The following is a 13,714-nucleotide window of genomic DNA, read 5'->3' as shown; positions in this document are numbered from 1 at the left end:
GATGACAATGATGAAAACGCACAAACCGAGAAATAACTGAAAATTGTAATACGTATATTTTTCTACGTTAACATAACTTTTCATTACGAATGTATTTTTTGAAAATGCCAAAAATAATTAATATAAAAAATTAAGTCACTTATAATTTTAAAAAATTGAAAACCTATTTTTATTTCAATTTAAAAGTCCTCTTAATCCCTTTTCATGTTCCATTCTTCCAAACTTGGATTAATTTGTTCTTTTTTTTATTTTTATTTTAATATCAGTACTAGTGCATGAATAACGAAGCTAGTTAGTGAGACTAGATGAGTAATTATATTTGTCGTATATAATAGGGAATTAGTAACTCTCAATATTCAGATTCTGGTTATTTGAAATAGCTGCGAGTGTGAGGACAAATTGACTCACGATCGCGGCATTGTTTGAATTATGACACATCTCATAGCAAATTTATATATATATATACCCGTTAAAATATTCACTCAACCGTTATTTTTTCTCGTACTATTCCTATCTACACTTTTTTAAAAATAAATTCTAACAGGCGTTAAATTTTTATTGCTAATAATTAAATAAACAATTTATAATTTTTTAATTAATTTAATTTCTGATATTTATTTACCCATAAAATTGATAAATTCCCAAAATAAATAAATCTGTAAATTCCATAGAGATTTATTAATACGCAGTAAAAAAATTTAGCCAGTTGTCTTTAATTAAATTTAAAAAAAAATACAATTTTTTTTTTTTTTTAATAAAGCGAATGCAATAAAGGGAATGTTAAAAATATCGTAGCTATTATTTTGATGTGGAGGCTGTATGCGTATGCATATTGCGGACGATTATCTCGCGTGGGAACGACGACATTTATCCCCGTGACCAGGTGTACTTTTGAAATTAGCAATTGCACGTACGGAAAATACTCTCGAGTACTCCGTGTGTCTCGGACTCGGTGCTCGCAACATATACGAGCCGTGGGTCCCTGGTGATTGCACGTAGGTGTACTGGGGTTAATTACCCGCAGCGTTACCCGTCTCGACGCAGCATGAGTAATGGATCCCGTGCGTTTCATCGGCCAACCGGAAGATCGCTTGGGACTTTAAATCCTTTTCCCAATAACTAACGACTCATTCATTATATATGCCAACCCTCCCCCCTTCCCTTATCCCTGCGCCCTTATCAGACATTCTAAACCACTAGATAGATAGATAGATAGATAGATAGATAGATAGATATATTCCCTCACGTACGTTCTCCAACGTCACCGGGAGTAACTTGAAACGATAAACCGCCGATAAGTGACGAGCTTTAATCTATTAGAAGACCAGTCTCATCCATCTTGAGACCAGCGAACCCGTGAACTCTTCGAATCAATCATAACAAAAGTTATCTACATATTTATCCTGCTTTATCTTCACTTCTATAGATCCCCTTTCAATAGATTAGAAAAAACAGAAAAAATTTATCGTTATTAAACACAGAATTGTCTGAAAATAATCGATTTCATGGAATGGTGTTGGAAAAAAAGTCGCGGTGATTGAAATAGCTCACACCGATCTCGACTCTTAGGACAATTCCCGGAACGACTTTTTCCAATCTCATAACTCGCAATCTTATCGGGTCTTTCGCTCATCGATGAGAATAAACGTGCGGATGACCCGATAAAAGATGAAACAATCATGACAGACGACAGGTTCATTGGTATTTTTTTTTTTTTTATTATTATTCGCTGGTTTTTAAACTGCGAAAATTATTTCCACGGTATTAACTATTTAATTACGGAGGAAATTGTCAGCTTTCATAAAGACTTTTGTTCCCTTTTCCCACTGGATGACTTTTTCTTTTTCTGAGCTTCGTTCCACGAACTTAATCATTTAACGGATTAATGAATTTTTTATCGTGAGCAAATTGTAGGTCTTTTAGGGTCAATTGATAAAAATAAATTATTGATGATTTAAATAATCGTAGTTTTATACTAAAACCTTTTAAACTAAAGGAAAGTTTTTTTTTTTATTTTATACTTTATAGTTCAACATATACGTTGGTGATATCGTACGATTATTTAAATGAAACAGTTTACCATAACTGTTCTCTCACATTGTTTCAACCTCTTTTCCTTCACGCAGTGCTATTAAATACAACCCTAGTGGTTGTATTCGTGCTTAAATTTTAAACGTCCACCATTTCCATTCACATTTGCTCATCCCAACTACTCCAGCTTTAATGTGTCTGGGGTGTATCATAAATATATTTTTAATATTTAACTACTTTCGAATTTTTAGGTACACGGAAAAAAAATTCACGGATTTTTTACGATTTAACTATCGTAATTTTCATTATATAGTATTGTAACGCTGGACTATAAGTTTTCAATAATAATTTTTACAATAGACTATCGTAATTTTTATTTTATAATTTATACTACTACCTGAAAGAAAAAATCAGATACTATAGAGTAAATTATACAATTTGCGTCAACATAAATTCTAATACAACTATCGTAAAATGAATGAGTCGGTAATGTAGAATTTCTTTAAATATAAAATAATAATTAGAAGTCAATGGAGTAAAATATATTTTCTTAAGAAAGTAGAACTTATAATTAATAGAAAAGAAAAATTTATCATTTGGAATTTTTTTTTTTTTTTAACAGTTAAATTAAGAAGGAAAATACAATCTCGAAATAAAAATAAAACATGTTGAAGTAGTAATAATAAAATATTTATTTAATATTTTTTCAAATATATTTTTTTGGTGTATATAAAATTTAGTATTAATTATTTTAACTTTATAAGTTATAATATTACATCAGATTCCAAAAGTATTATAATTTTTTCCTTTTGAATAAATAACTCATTTCTTTGTATTCAAAATACGCACATGTAGAAAATTTAAAAAAACCATAGGTGCAATTTTTTCGAATACTTTTTTTCTATAATTTATCATTTGTAAAAAAATCCAAAAATTATTAGGCGTCTGCTAACTTCAGTATCCATAAAGAAACTTTAAATGTCCATAATTTGAGGTTATTGTCGACAAATGAAGAATATCCTGTAACAAAATTAGGAGAATTGAATTTATTAGAAAAAATAAATTTTCATTCATTTAGAATCATTTATCCTATGACCACATAATACTACTCAATTGTTTATAGAAATAAACTTCATGTCCAGATAAATAATTTTAAAACGAACGATATACCCACAGAATATTCAGTTTAATAAAAATTAAATAGTATAAATTATACTTACACTACCAAATTATTATATTCCAGAATCTATGTAGGTTTGTTATGAAGAAAGCACAGTTTTTTTTTTAAATTTCTTATTTACAATTGTCCGAAAAACGTCATGAAAAATAACCTCTATTTCTGCACTACACTGTGGATAAAGATGAACTGATTTATAAATATATATAGTTGAACCACAAATAATACAGACAAAGTAGATGTCATCATTTGTATATATATATATATATATATATATATACTCACACAAGCATCACATCATGGTATTGTGACATTTGTCTTTCATACGGAAACGCTTCAGATGGCATATACTATACCATGTCAAAAAATTTACAATTCAACTATCGTAATTTTTGTGACTTGTATTGTAAAAACATAGAGGCAGCACTGTAAATTAAGAGGAAGAATAAAAGAATAAATATTATAATTAAATCTCATTTTTTATTCTTTTACTATTTACGATAGTAACATTGTAATATTTCTTATTGAATTTTATACAACAAGCTCTTAATAAAATTACGATAGTGAATAGTAAAAAATCTTTTACAAACTGTAAATTTTCGTATCATATATTTGAAAGTTACAGATAATAAAAGTATAGTCCAGGATTACGATAGTAATATTGGAATTTTTCGTCGAATTTTTTTTCCGTGTATACAGTTAGAAATTTTGTCTTTAATTCAACACGAATCGTGTGTTGCAAACGGTCTACTAATTTTTGTGTTAATTCAACACATTGATATACCCGAAGATCGGAACGTTTTTCGCGCAACGAAAATACAAAAATTTATGAAATTTTACAGTTTGAGGGTGACTGGGGGTGGCTACAATTTTCGACTAACATACTAGCGCCTATTCGAAACATTTCAGAAATTTAGATCAAGTGGATTTTTTATTTTTCATTTTGTTTTTTTATTTTCGTTCTGCAAAAAACGTTCCGATCTTTCGATGCATACACATTGCGTTTGTGTTGATCTTTAACACAAATTTTATGTTAGATAATTGAACACACAATCTGTTATTTTGACAGAAAATTTGTGTCAATTTTATTAGATAATTATCGATCATTAAAACAATTACGCAGTTAGACAACAAATTATGAAGGTGAATGTAGCAGACATCTAACAAATTTTTAATTATTAATAAATAGAAAAATTAATAAAATAAAATTAAAAAAAAATGCACATTTGAAAAATTTTCAAATTAACAAGTGCATTTTTTTCAAATATTTTTTTTTAATTATTTACTCTATTTATTAATAATTAAAAATTTGTCTGATGTTTGCTTCATTCACACTCATAAAAATTTAACCAAATAATTTTTTGACACAAATTCACAAAATTTCTTCGCTATGTACTGCCGAAATATCTGAAATACTCATGTGCAAAGCTCGAAAACTGTGGGTTGTTTTGGGGCCACCGCCGGGTCAACTGTTTTCCAGATTTTTTTTTTTTATTTTTTCAATTATGAAATTAAACATTCAGTTTCGATATTTTTTAAACAGAAATACGGTAGAGTATACATCTGTTCATGTTTGTATTCCACGACAAAGAAAAGGGAAGCGTAAAAATTAAAGACAAAAGACAAAGAAAAATATGGTGGGAACAGCGGTGTGGACTAGTCCAAACAAAGCTACTTGGAATACAACATGAAACTTAACACCGTGCAAAACTAAAAGACGTCATGCGAGCGCCGACGAATTCAGACAGCATTTGAAACGTTAAATAATAATAATAATAATAATTTATTATTGCTCTTGTTATTATTATTTTAAAGAAAAGGAAAAAGTAAAGAATAAACATTTTTCTATGCTTCTTTAAACAAATTATGTTCATAAAAGAGCCTTTATGAAACCCACATAAATTCTTTATCATTATATATATGGATTTTTTAATTAAAGTACCATATGTTAGTTAGCCTTCCGGTAAAAATTAAAAAAATTTTTACAAAAGATCTATTGCCGAAAAATATATAGTTTTTTTTTTTTTTTTGCAATTTTATATATTTGTCAAATTACACTCGACTTGAATACAAAAAAAAAATTATGAATTGAAACCCTAATTATGCAATTCCTTAATTTAATTTTCATTAATGAATGGGAATAAATATTTTAATTTTATCAGAGGTCCGATAATTGCTAATATATGTGTATAAATTTGGGAAAATTGTTGGCTAGAAGTGAAAAAAAAGAGAAAAAATACTGGTACCTATTTTTAGTTTCATAGTTTTTTTTTTCATTCATTGGAAATTAGTTATTGAGACCCGCATATTTGTATTGACTATTTACTTTCATAAAAGTAAATTTATTGCAAGTAAATATGCATGCAAATATTGTGTTACAAAAAATATCCGTTAATTAAATGTAAATATACACAAGTAAAAAAAAAGTAAATTTGATAAAAAAAGATATTCGTTTTCACAGTCGTGACTACTGAGTTTATTTATCAGACCTAAACTTTTTTATCATTTTATACTAAATTTATTTTTCAGTAAAAAATTTAAAAAAATTCGGTGCAATTCATCGAGTATAAATAGTACAGTACGCTAAAGTAGTAACGGCATTTGTGAAATTGAATACAAAGCGTTAATTAATGACGCTGTCGAGAGGTGGCGCCTAGACCATGTAACACTTGGCCGTTAATTTAACGACAATGAACATATTCTTATATATGTATACAAGTGACATATTGATAGCCGAAATAAATTAATACGACAGTGAGAAGCTAAAAAAATGCGATACGTCAAAGTTATAATTTATCTGAAGAGTTTGTTTTGATTTTAAATGTCAAAATTTACATTTTTCTACTTGAAATTTAAATATAAATCCAGAAGCATTTGAAAAAAGATTGATGTGACTTAATACCCAAAAATTAACATATTTGTCAAAAGTCAATTGAACGCAGTCTCTAGAATGGGATGAAAAAAAGTTTGAATAGACGCGCATCGAAAAATTTTTTTTTAGAGGCTCGATACACGAAACATGTGGGTACATTGACAAACACGGTTGCACATTTATACGAATCGTTTAAGCCCCAACGATTTTCAATGACTAGGTTTCTAGCTCATTTGCGTCTTCGTAATTCGTCTCCCAGTGAAAACTATTGGAGAATAGTTGCATTCATCCTGGACCTCTGTCGAAAAAGTATCTGCAGATGACAAAAAGCTCTATTGCAGATAAATATTGGCCGATAGATGTGCTAATTTTGAACTCGAATGTGAATCGATTTCTCTTGACGACCTCTTTTCATTTACTCAAAATCGAAGCAAAAAAATGAAAAACTAAAATAGTGTATAAATACAGAAAAAAAAGTAAGTATACTGGTAGGCAATAGTGAGTGGACTGCATAGAGGAAATATAAAAAAGAAGCGGATTTATACGGACTCTGGGTGGATGGTCGAATGAACACGACGCAATGTCCAATGTATACGAAGCGCGTTATGAATCTCAAACCGTGTGGAAAATCGCTTGCACTGCTTTTTTCTATTTAATTTTTTAACCGTGTCAAATGTAGTCACGCATTCAGTGAGTCAGAACATGTTGAGTCTGGCTCTCTTTTCTCTCTCATATTAAATATATATTCAACGAAGACAAAATAAATTTTTAAAATAATAATTAGTTGGTCATGTGTTTATGTGAGAACAACAGAGAGAAAAAAATGGTCCTCTGACGATTTTAAACTGTACCAAAATTTAAAAAAAAATATGAATGCGTTATTTGTCGGTAAAAAAAATTCACGGAAACCGAAAAAAAATAATTTTAATTAAAATCCAAGCTCATAAAATTTAGGCGTAGATTATAAATTTTGTGATTCATTTATTGCATAAAAAAAAAAAGAGCCATTCGGCCTTACCCGGAATGGAGAGGTAGATTTCTTATGTAAATACAATAAAGCTACAATAGTGTAATTAATACTTATTTTGTAAGCTTAAACATGAATTTCGAGGAAATGAGTTATGCCTTATCATTTCGAAGTTATTAGAAGACTAAGCTGCAAAAATAAGCTTTTTTTATTTTTTGTGAAATTTTCGATATCATCAAATTGTTAGAAAAGATGTTTCAAAAAATCAAGTATTACAGTGAAAAGAAAAGCTAATCGTCCAAATTTTGAGATATTTTTTACAGAGTTAAGTTATCATCTTCCGTTCAAAAGTTATTTAAAGATGAAGCCAGAAAATTCATTTTTATGAAAATCAAAAAAAAATTCAAACACAGACAACTTCCAAACTAATCCACCGATTGGGCTCATTTTCGAACTTGATCAAGGGAATCGTCCAACAAATAAGTGTATAAAATTTCATTAAGATCCGTTAAGAATTGCGGGCGCTATCGTGATGACAAGGCGCGTTAGATCGTATATATATATATACATACATACATACATATATAAACTTTTGAGTGGATGGTATTTTTTGACTCTACTAGGTAAAATAAGATATATAGTGGCAAAATTCTTTAATAATTCTGTCATGAGACACATTGCAATAGTCCGATTTCTGAAGAAATCTACTTAAAAATCTGGTAAAATGGACACTAAAAAAAAATTCACTTTTTTGATCTTAATTACATTAAATTTGGGTATACAGTCAACTACCCGTTATAAGCTTGGTCTAGGGGACGTAGGGGAAATTTTTCTTGGAATTTCAGTCTTCCCACTACCGTGCGTTTAGTTTTGTTCTCAACTACTCGTTATAAGCCTGATTTATTTTATATCATTTTAAACGTCATATTTACGTTTTGTCACATACGTCACTATCCCAATTTTTCTAGTGCTTATAGCGCTAAAATAAATACTTATCTTTTTACACTGATAATAATTTGAATGCAAAAAATTATAATGACAACAGTATTAATTACAGTAATGATAATAATAATTTTATTGATCAACATAATGATCAATAAAACTTTTAAATTGTAACGGAAGCTTTAATTGTAATTAATGATTACAACTATGAACAATAAATAATATTTTACTTAATAATGATTAAATTATCCTCCGCGAAACATCGTTAGTAAATTTTCGTCATTTATTTAGATATTTTGTTCCTATTGTTAGTTTATAATTTAGACAATTTTAACGGAGGCTTATTACGGGATCTCTGGTACGAAACTCAAAAAAGTGGTTAAGTGGGGAAGCTGTTTGGACTCAGTAACTCCCGATTGAGGGGACGAGGCTTATGAAGGGCAGGCTTATGACGGGTAGTCGACTGTATAAATAAATCGAATTAGGAAAGTAATTAAACGGTAAAATAATACGCAAGGATTATAACGACGTGTGAAAGATGTTCCTAAAATGACGTAGAAAGCCTAAACTGTAGTCTTATATATTAAATGAGACCGAGTATAAGACACAGTGTTAAACCATTACCATTTTCAGTATCGTAAGAGTCGTAAAGCTAACGAGCGAATTCCGGGGATTACGATCTTCTCCAACGGACCATCCGGCAGATAATAATCTCGCTTTGAATACATGCAGTCACATACATATCACATGACACAATAGCAACACTTAACAACACACTACAGATACATAAATATAAATTTTGTTTTATATTTATTTTAAAAATTTATTTATTTCTTCCTCGAGTAATCTCATGAGTGTGAATGGAACATCCATAAAATTGCACCCGGATACAACATTTTTCCGTTCTCTTTTATTTTTTTCACTGCAGCATATATTGGATCGTCGAATGTGAATCGCAGATTAAGTCAAGAGGCTGCTGCTAGAGAGAGGAGTTGCTCTGGAAGCAATAGTGCTGGGAGTGAACGGTCGAAAAGACTATTTCCATGGAAAGTATTTTCTCTCCTTGTCACCTCCATTACTCTTATCTCTACCACCTTTTCTATGTTCTTTTACCAACAAACTCTTCACTACTACATACTCATACTCATACTTATATACATCTGTGAGTTAATATAACAGATATAAATGCGTAAGTATATGCATGAAAATTCTCAAAGGAGCTCATGACTCACGGATTTTGAGATTTGTCTGTAAATTATACACCAACGTATCCTTGAATTACTTCTTATTCTTAGAAAGTGCCAAAGTTTAGCTTTTCTTGACGACAAGTACTGCCAGTTACCAGTAGTACAGCGGCGCTCAATGCTGTTATATATAATAGCACGACTTACTTAGCTTGATGTAATTAAAGAGAGCTTCGTAAACGTTTCCGCTGGCTGCCCACGCCGTGCCCATTAAAACTTTTTTTTTATTACCTACTGGTCAGCCCTTTAGAAAACTGATTCGGATACTACTCGACTGCAACGAGACGCGACAAAAAACATTGTATACATCTACTTAACTTGCAACTGATTTATTCAACTTTCCTCTTCAAGGAAGTTGTAAAAACCGAGGTAAAATGTCGAGCAAAAAATTACTTTGCATTCAGCAGCCAAACCCTAAGTTGATCAATCGTTACAATTTTTCTCTTTCGATCAAAAATTGCAAGGGGAGTGCCGGGTAGAGTCGAGTCGCTGAGGAAAAACTCAATTTTTTCTTATCTTGAATACGTTAAGTCTCATACTTTCCACCCGTATGTAAAAAAAAGTATGAAAAATTTGCTTATTTGGGATTTTTTTTTAAATTTAAGAAATATGGAGATTTATGTTCAAATTCTATAAAAATATTATCAGGAAAACTGTTTCTTTTTTTGAATAATTCATGAATTTTCCGTGCGCACGGAAAGAAAGTTATGGAAACGGTTCCCATAATTCCATAAAAATTTTTCCTATACTAACAAAAGAATTATGACCATAAATTATGGGAGCAGTTCCTATAATTATAGGAATTGTTCCCATAATTATAGGAACAGTTCCTATAATTATAGGAATGCTACCCATAACTTTATAGGGATCGTTCCTATAATTTAAAGGAATTGTTCCTATAATATTGTGGGAATCATTCCCATAATATATATGAATGAACACTATATTTCATAGGAACCATTCCCATAATATTATAGGAATGGTTCCCATAATGCTATTGAAATAGTTCCAATACCATTATGGAAATCATTTCCATAATATAATAGGAACTATTCATATACTATCATGGGAACCATTCCCATATATTATGGATATCATCCCTATAATGGTATGGGTAGAACTCCAATACAATTATGGGAACCATTCTTATATATTATGGATACCATCCCTATAATGGCCATTATGAGAACCAATTCTATATATTATGGATACCATCCCTATAATGGTATGGGTACCATTCCTATAATGGCCATTATGGGAACCATTCTTATATATTATAGATACCATCTCTATAATGGCCATTATAGAAACTATTCCCATAATGCATAGTAAAAATTCCCATAATTTTCTTTCCGTGTTTCTGATTTTATTAAAATTTTCGGGTTCACCGTTTTCCTGATCCCTGTATTTTAAAAGAATATAAATAGATGTAAAAAATGGATTTAAATGTACATTTTTTTCGCTAAATTAAAAATGAGTTAATCCTACATTATGGAAATACAACTAATCTGTCGTAAAAAAATTTTAATTATTCATAAGTCTGGTTCAAGTAATATTTCTCTCTCATCAACACTAATCCTTTGGACCCGTAGTTTTTCATTAAAAATACAGAGTTGGATTAACGGAGACATAAACTTTATATAGAATACTTTTACCTATATTCTGTACTTAAATTAAATAAAAGCAAGTTAATGACGTGCGGAAACCCTGCAAGTATTTTCGATTTACAGCTTAAATGCACAGGATTAGAATACACCGACAATCAATATCAATATATACACAACAGATTGGAATAATTTGAATACATAGTTCAAGAGTACATATAAACGTCTTTAAACTAAATCCGTAAACGAGTCAACTTTGTGTTGGTGCAGCCCCAATGCCTTAGTATTAAATCCAAGGAATACTCTCTGGAGATACACTAGATAGAATTGAACGGTAGTTTCTAGGTGTATGACTTAACTTTGTGAAATAGTGTACTAGTAAACTTACTACGTCTCTTTTCATTTGTCGCTAAATACATCTAGTCTGATAGTGTCTATACGTTACGACTACAGTATTTATGTTTGTCCCAGTTTCTTGGTCAAAGATAGACCTTTTAAAGTAAACTTTTTCATTCCACGTCATCTCTATCTTTATGAATATATTTATACACAACTATATTTCATATTTATAGTTGTGAGATCATTAAAAGAAATGATAAAAAAAATAAGGAAGTGATTTGCGCAAGATGATAAAGTTTATTCGCGCGAAAGTTTTGACGACTTGCTGGGTTATTCAGACGAACGAGATAATCGGAGCCTGAGACGAGATAAATCCAAAGGTAAAATTAAAAAAAAAGAAGAAGAAGAAGGTATATAATAGTAAAGAGGAATGAGAAATAAGTAAGAAAAAGTTATCAGGTTTCTGACTAATTAATTAGTCAGTGGTGGCTCAACACTTGCATATGAAATGACGTAGAAAACTGGCCTGTGATTAAATGGTTAATGTAGCTATCTGTCTAGCTACCGCTGAGTTGGTAATGAAAAACTTCGGGTATCTTTTTACATTAAAGCGTATCTGCGTAGTCACTGTGACAGAGAAGTAATCAACTGTAAGGAAGGGAAAGATGTCGCTAATTTGTTCGTTGTTAGTCTCGAGTTTAGACGAGACGAGAACCTCGACACGGTCTTTTGCGGGGTGAGATTCGCTCTCCACCTCTAGTCTCCCCTTGAAACACAGTGTCACTAGTGTCTTTACATAAAGGCAGACAAATAATGGGAGCAGAATAAAAATGAAGAAAACATGAGCCTTGGGCAGGCTGGAGAAAGAAGTGAAAGAATTTTAAATAAAAATGAGGGTTGAAACAGAGCTCCTGTAATTTTAATGGGGAAAAATTCATTTTTGTTTAGGATAATGTGCTTTTAAGTAGGTACTAATGTGTATTAATTTCATTAAATATTTCAATACGAAAAAAGTGAAATTTTTGATGAACTGGGCAAAGTTGCGTTCACGGGCGTTAATTTTTCCTGCCTCTATTTTTTTTTAATTCAATCCTTCATTTTCTACGAGCTTAGGGTTTTTTTTTAAATGGTTTTAATTGCAAAAAAATCTCTTTTATTTTAAAAAAAGAATTTAAAATATGACAATAGTGCGATAAACGTTGATAATATTTTTATAGTAAATATTTTAAAAAGAATGTGCTCTGAGAGAAACAATATGAAAAATGAAAAAATCATCAAAGTTAAATTTAAAATTGATTAATAAAATATTTCACATAAAGAGAAAAATATAAAAGCATATTTGATTTAAAATATTCTATGAAATTGTCATTTTATGAATCGCATTACTTTATATTTTAGACTTTTATGTTGAAAAGACGTCAGTCATATTTTATGAGAATAAATATTCTGTACCAAGGAATATTTGAAAAAAAACGAACAATAAAATATATCAATAATTCTGTATACAATTAATTTATTTATGAATCGGGATAGTGGATTATAATTTTATCTTTAATTTATTTTGTAATGAGAGGAAATAAAAAAAATAAGATCGTTTCAGATGCTGTAATTTTAGTAGCAGAGCAAATTGCATTAACTGTTCGGGACTTTATTGAATCACGATCGGCGCTTCTGTTGAGCTTACGTTAACAATGTAACTTGATTTATTTTCTTTCACGTGTCGTCCAGTACTTTCAGTACGTTACCGTACGTTAATACGACGTCGTCGGTGTTACCAATTTGAATCCGTTAACAATGCACAAAAAAGCATTAATCCGCACTCTCTTTGTTAATAAATCGGTTTTTTATTTTTTTAAACTTTTAGCAACTCGCGCTTTTATTTTACTGCTGAAAAACCACTAACATTTGGTGCTTCAATAGAGAATTAAATTCAATTCTGCAAACGCAAGTAATAATACGATTATAACAAGGGAATACTGTATAGCTTTATGTAAAATACTCTATTTGTTTCACTGAATTCGGACGCTGAGCTTCTAAGACCCGTGAAAAGTTATATATAAAAAAAAAAACTTTTATTTTTTTTATTGTTATCAAAAACATTTTTCATTATTTCACAGCTAAAAGAAAGTTTTATAAGTTCAAAAATTAAAAAAAACTTTTTTTTACTAGAGATGAGTCATTAAATTTATGAAAAATAAAAAAAATCATTTTACGGATTGCAAGGAAAATATTTTTGAAATTTGAATTGAAAATTTGATAAATAATTTTTGTCATATTTGAATTAATAAATTTGTGAAAAATTTTTTACTTAAAAAATAACTGCCTCTAAAGCTTACAAATCGATGAAATTCATTTAAAATATATATTTTTGATAAATATTTTTTTTTATCCTTACACTGTAAAAATTGGGAGTGAACTAGGAGTGATTGCGGATTTTAATTCAATCCGAATTCACTCCATCAATCATAATCCCGGAGTAAAAAAACTCACTATGCATACGGAGTAAATAAGGAGTATTTTTTTTCAGCGGAATGATTT

At 29.8% G+C, this 13,714-nt stretch overlaps 1 protein-coding gene and 1 long non-coding RNA gene across 6 annotated transcripts in view; one reads left to right on the top strand and one right to left on the bottom strand.

Moving 5' to 3' along the window:
• LOC130677784 (fat-like cadherin-related tumor suppressor homolog) overlaps nucleotides 1-13,714 on the top strand; it is a 220,038-nt gene that overhangs the window by 154,435 nt on the left and 51,889 nt on the right. The gene's annotated exons all lie outside the window — the stretch shown is intronic.
• Nucleotides 2,733-3,606, bottom strand: LOC130677786 (uncharacterized). Its single transcript, XR_008991703.1, has 3 exons — nucleotides 3,494-3,606; nucleotides 3,252-3,380; nucleotides 2,733-3,051 (listed from the first exon to the last, which is right to left on the bottom strand). It is a non-coding gene; the product is annotated as an uncharacterized LOC130677786 (long non-coding RNA).

Source organism: Microplitis mediator, chromosome 11 (genome assembly GCF_029852145.1).
Source record: "Microplitis mediator isolate UGA2020A chromosome 11, iyMicMedi2.1, whole genome shotgun sequence".
Classification (NCBI taxonomy): domain Eukaryota; kingdom Metazoa; phylum Arthropoda; class Insecta; order Hymenoptera; family Braconidae; genus Microplitis; species Microplitis mediator.
Note: the sequence above shows the minus strand (reverse complement) of the source record. Positions and strands in the feature narration are given on the sequence as shown.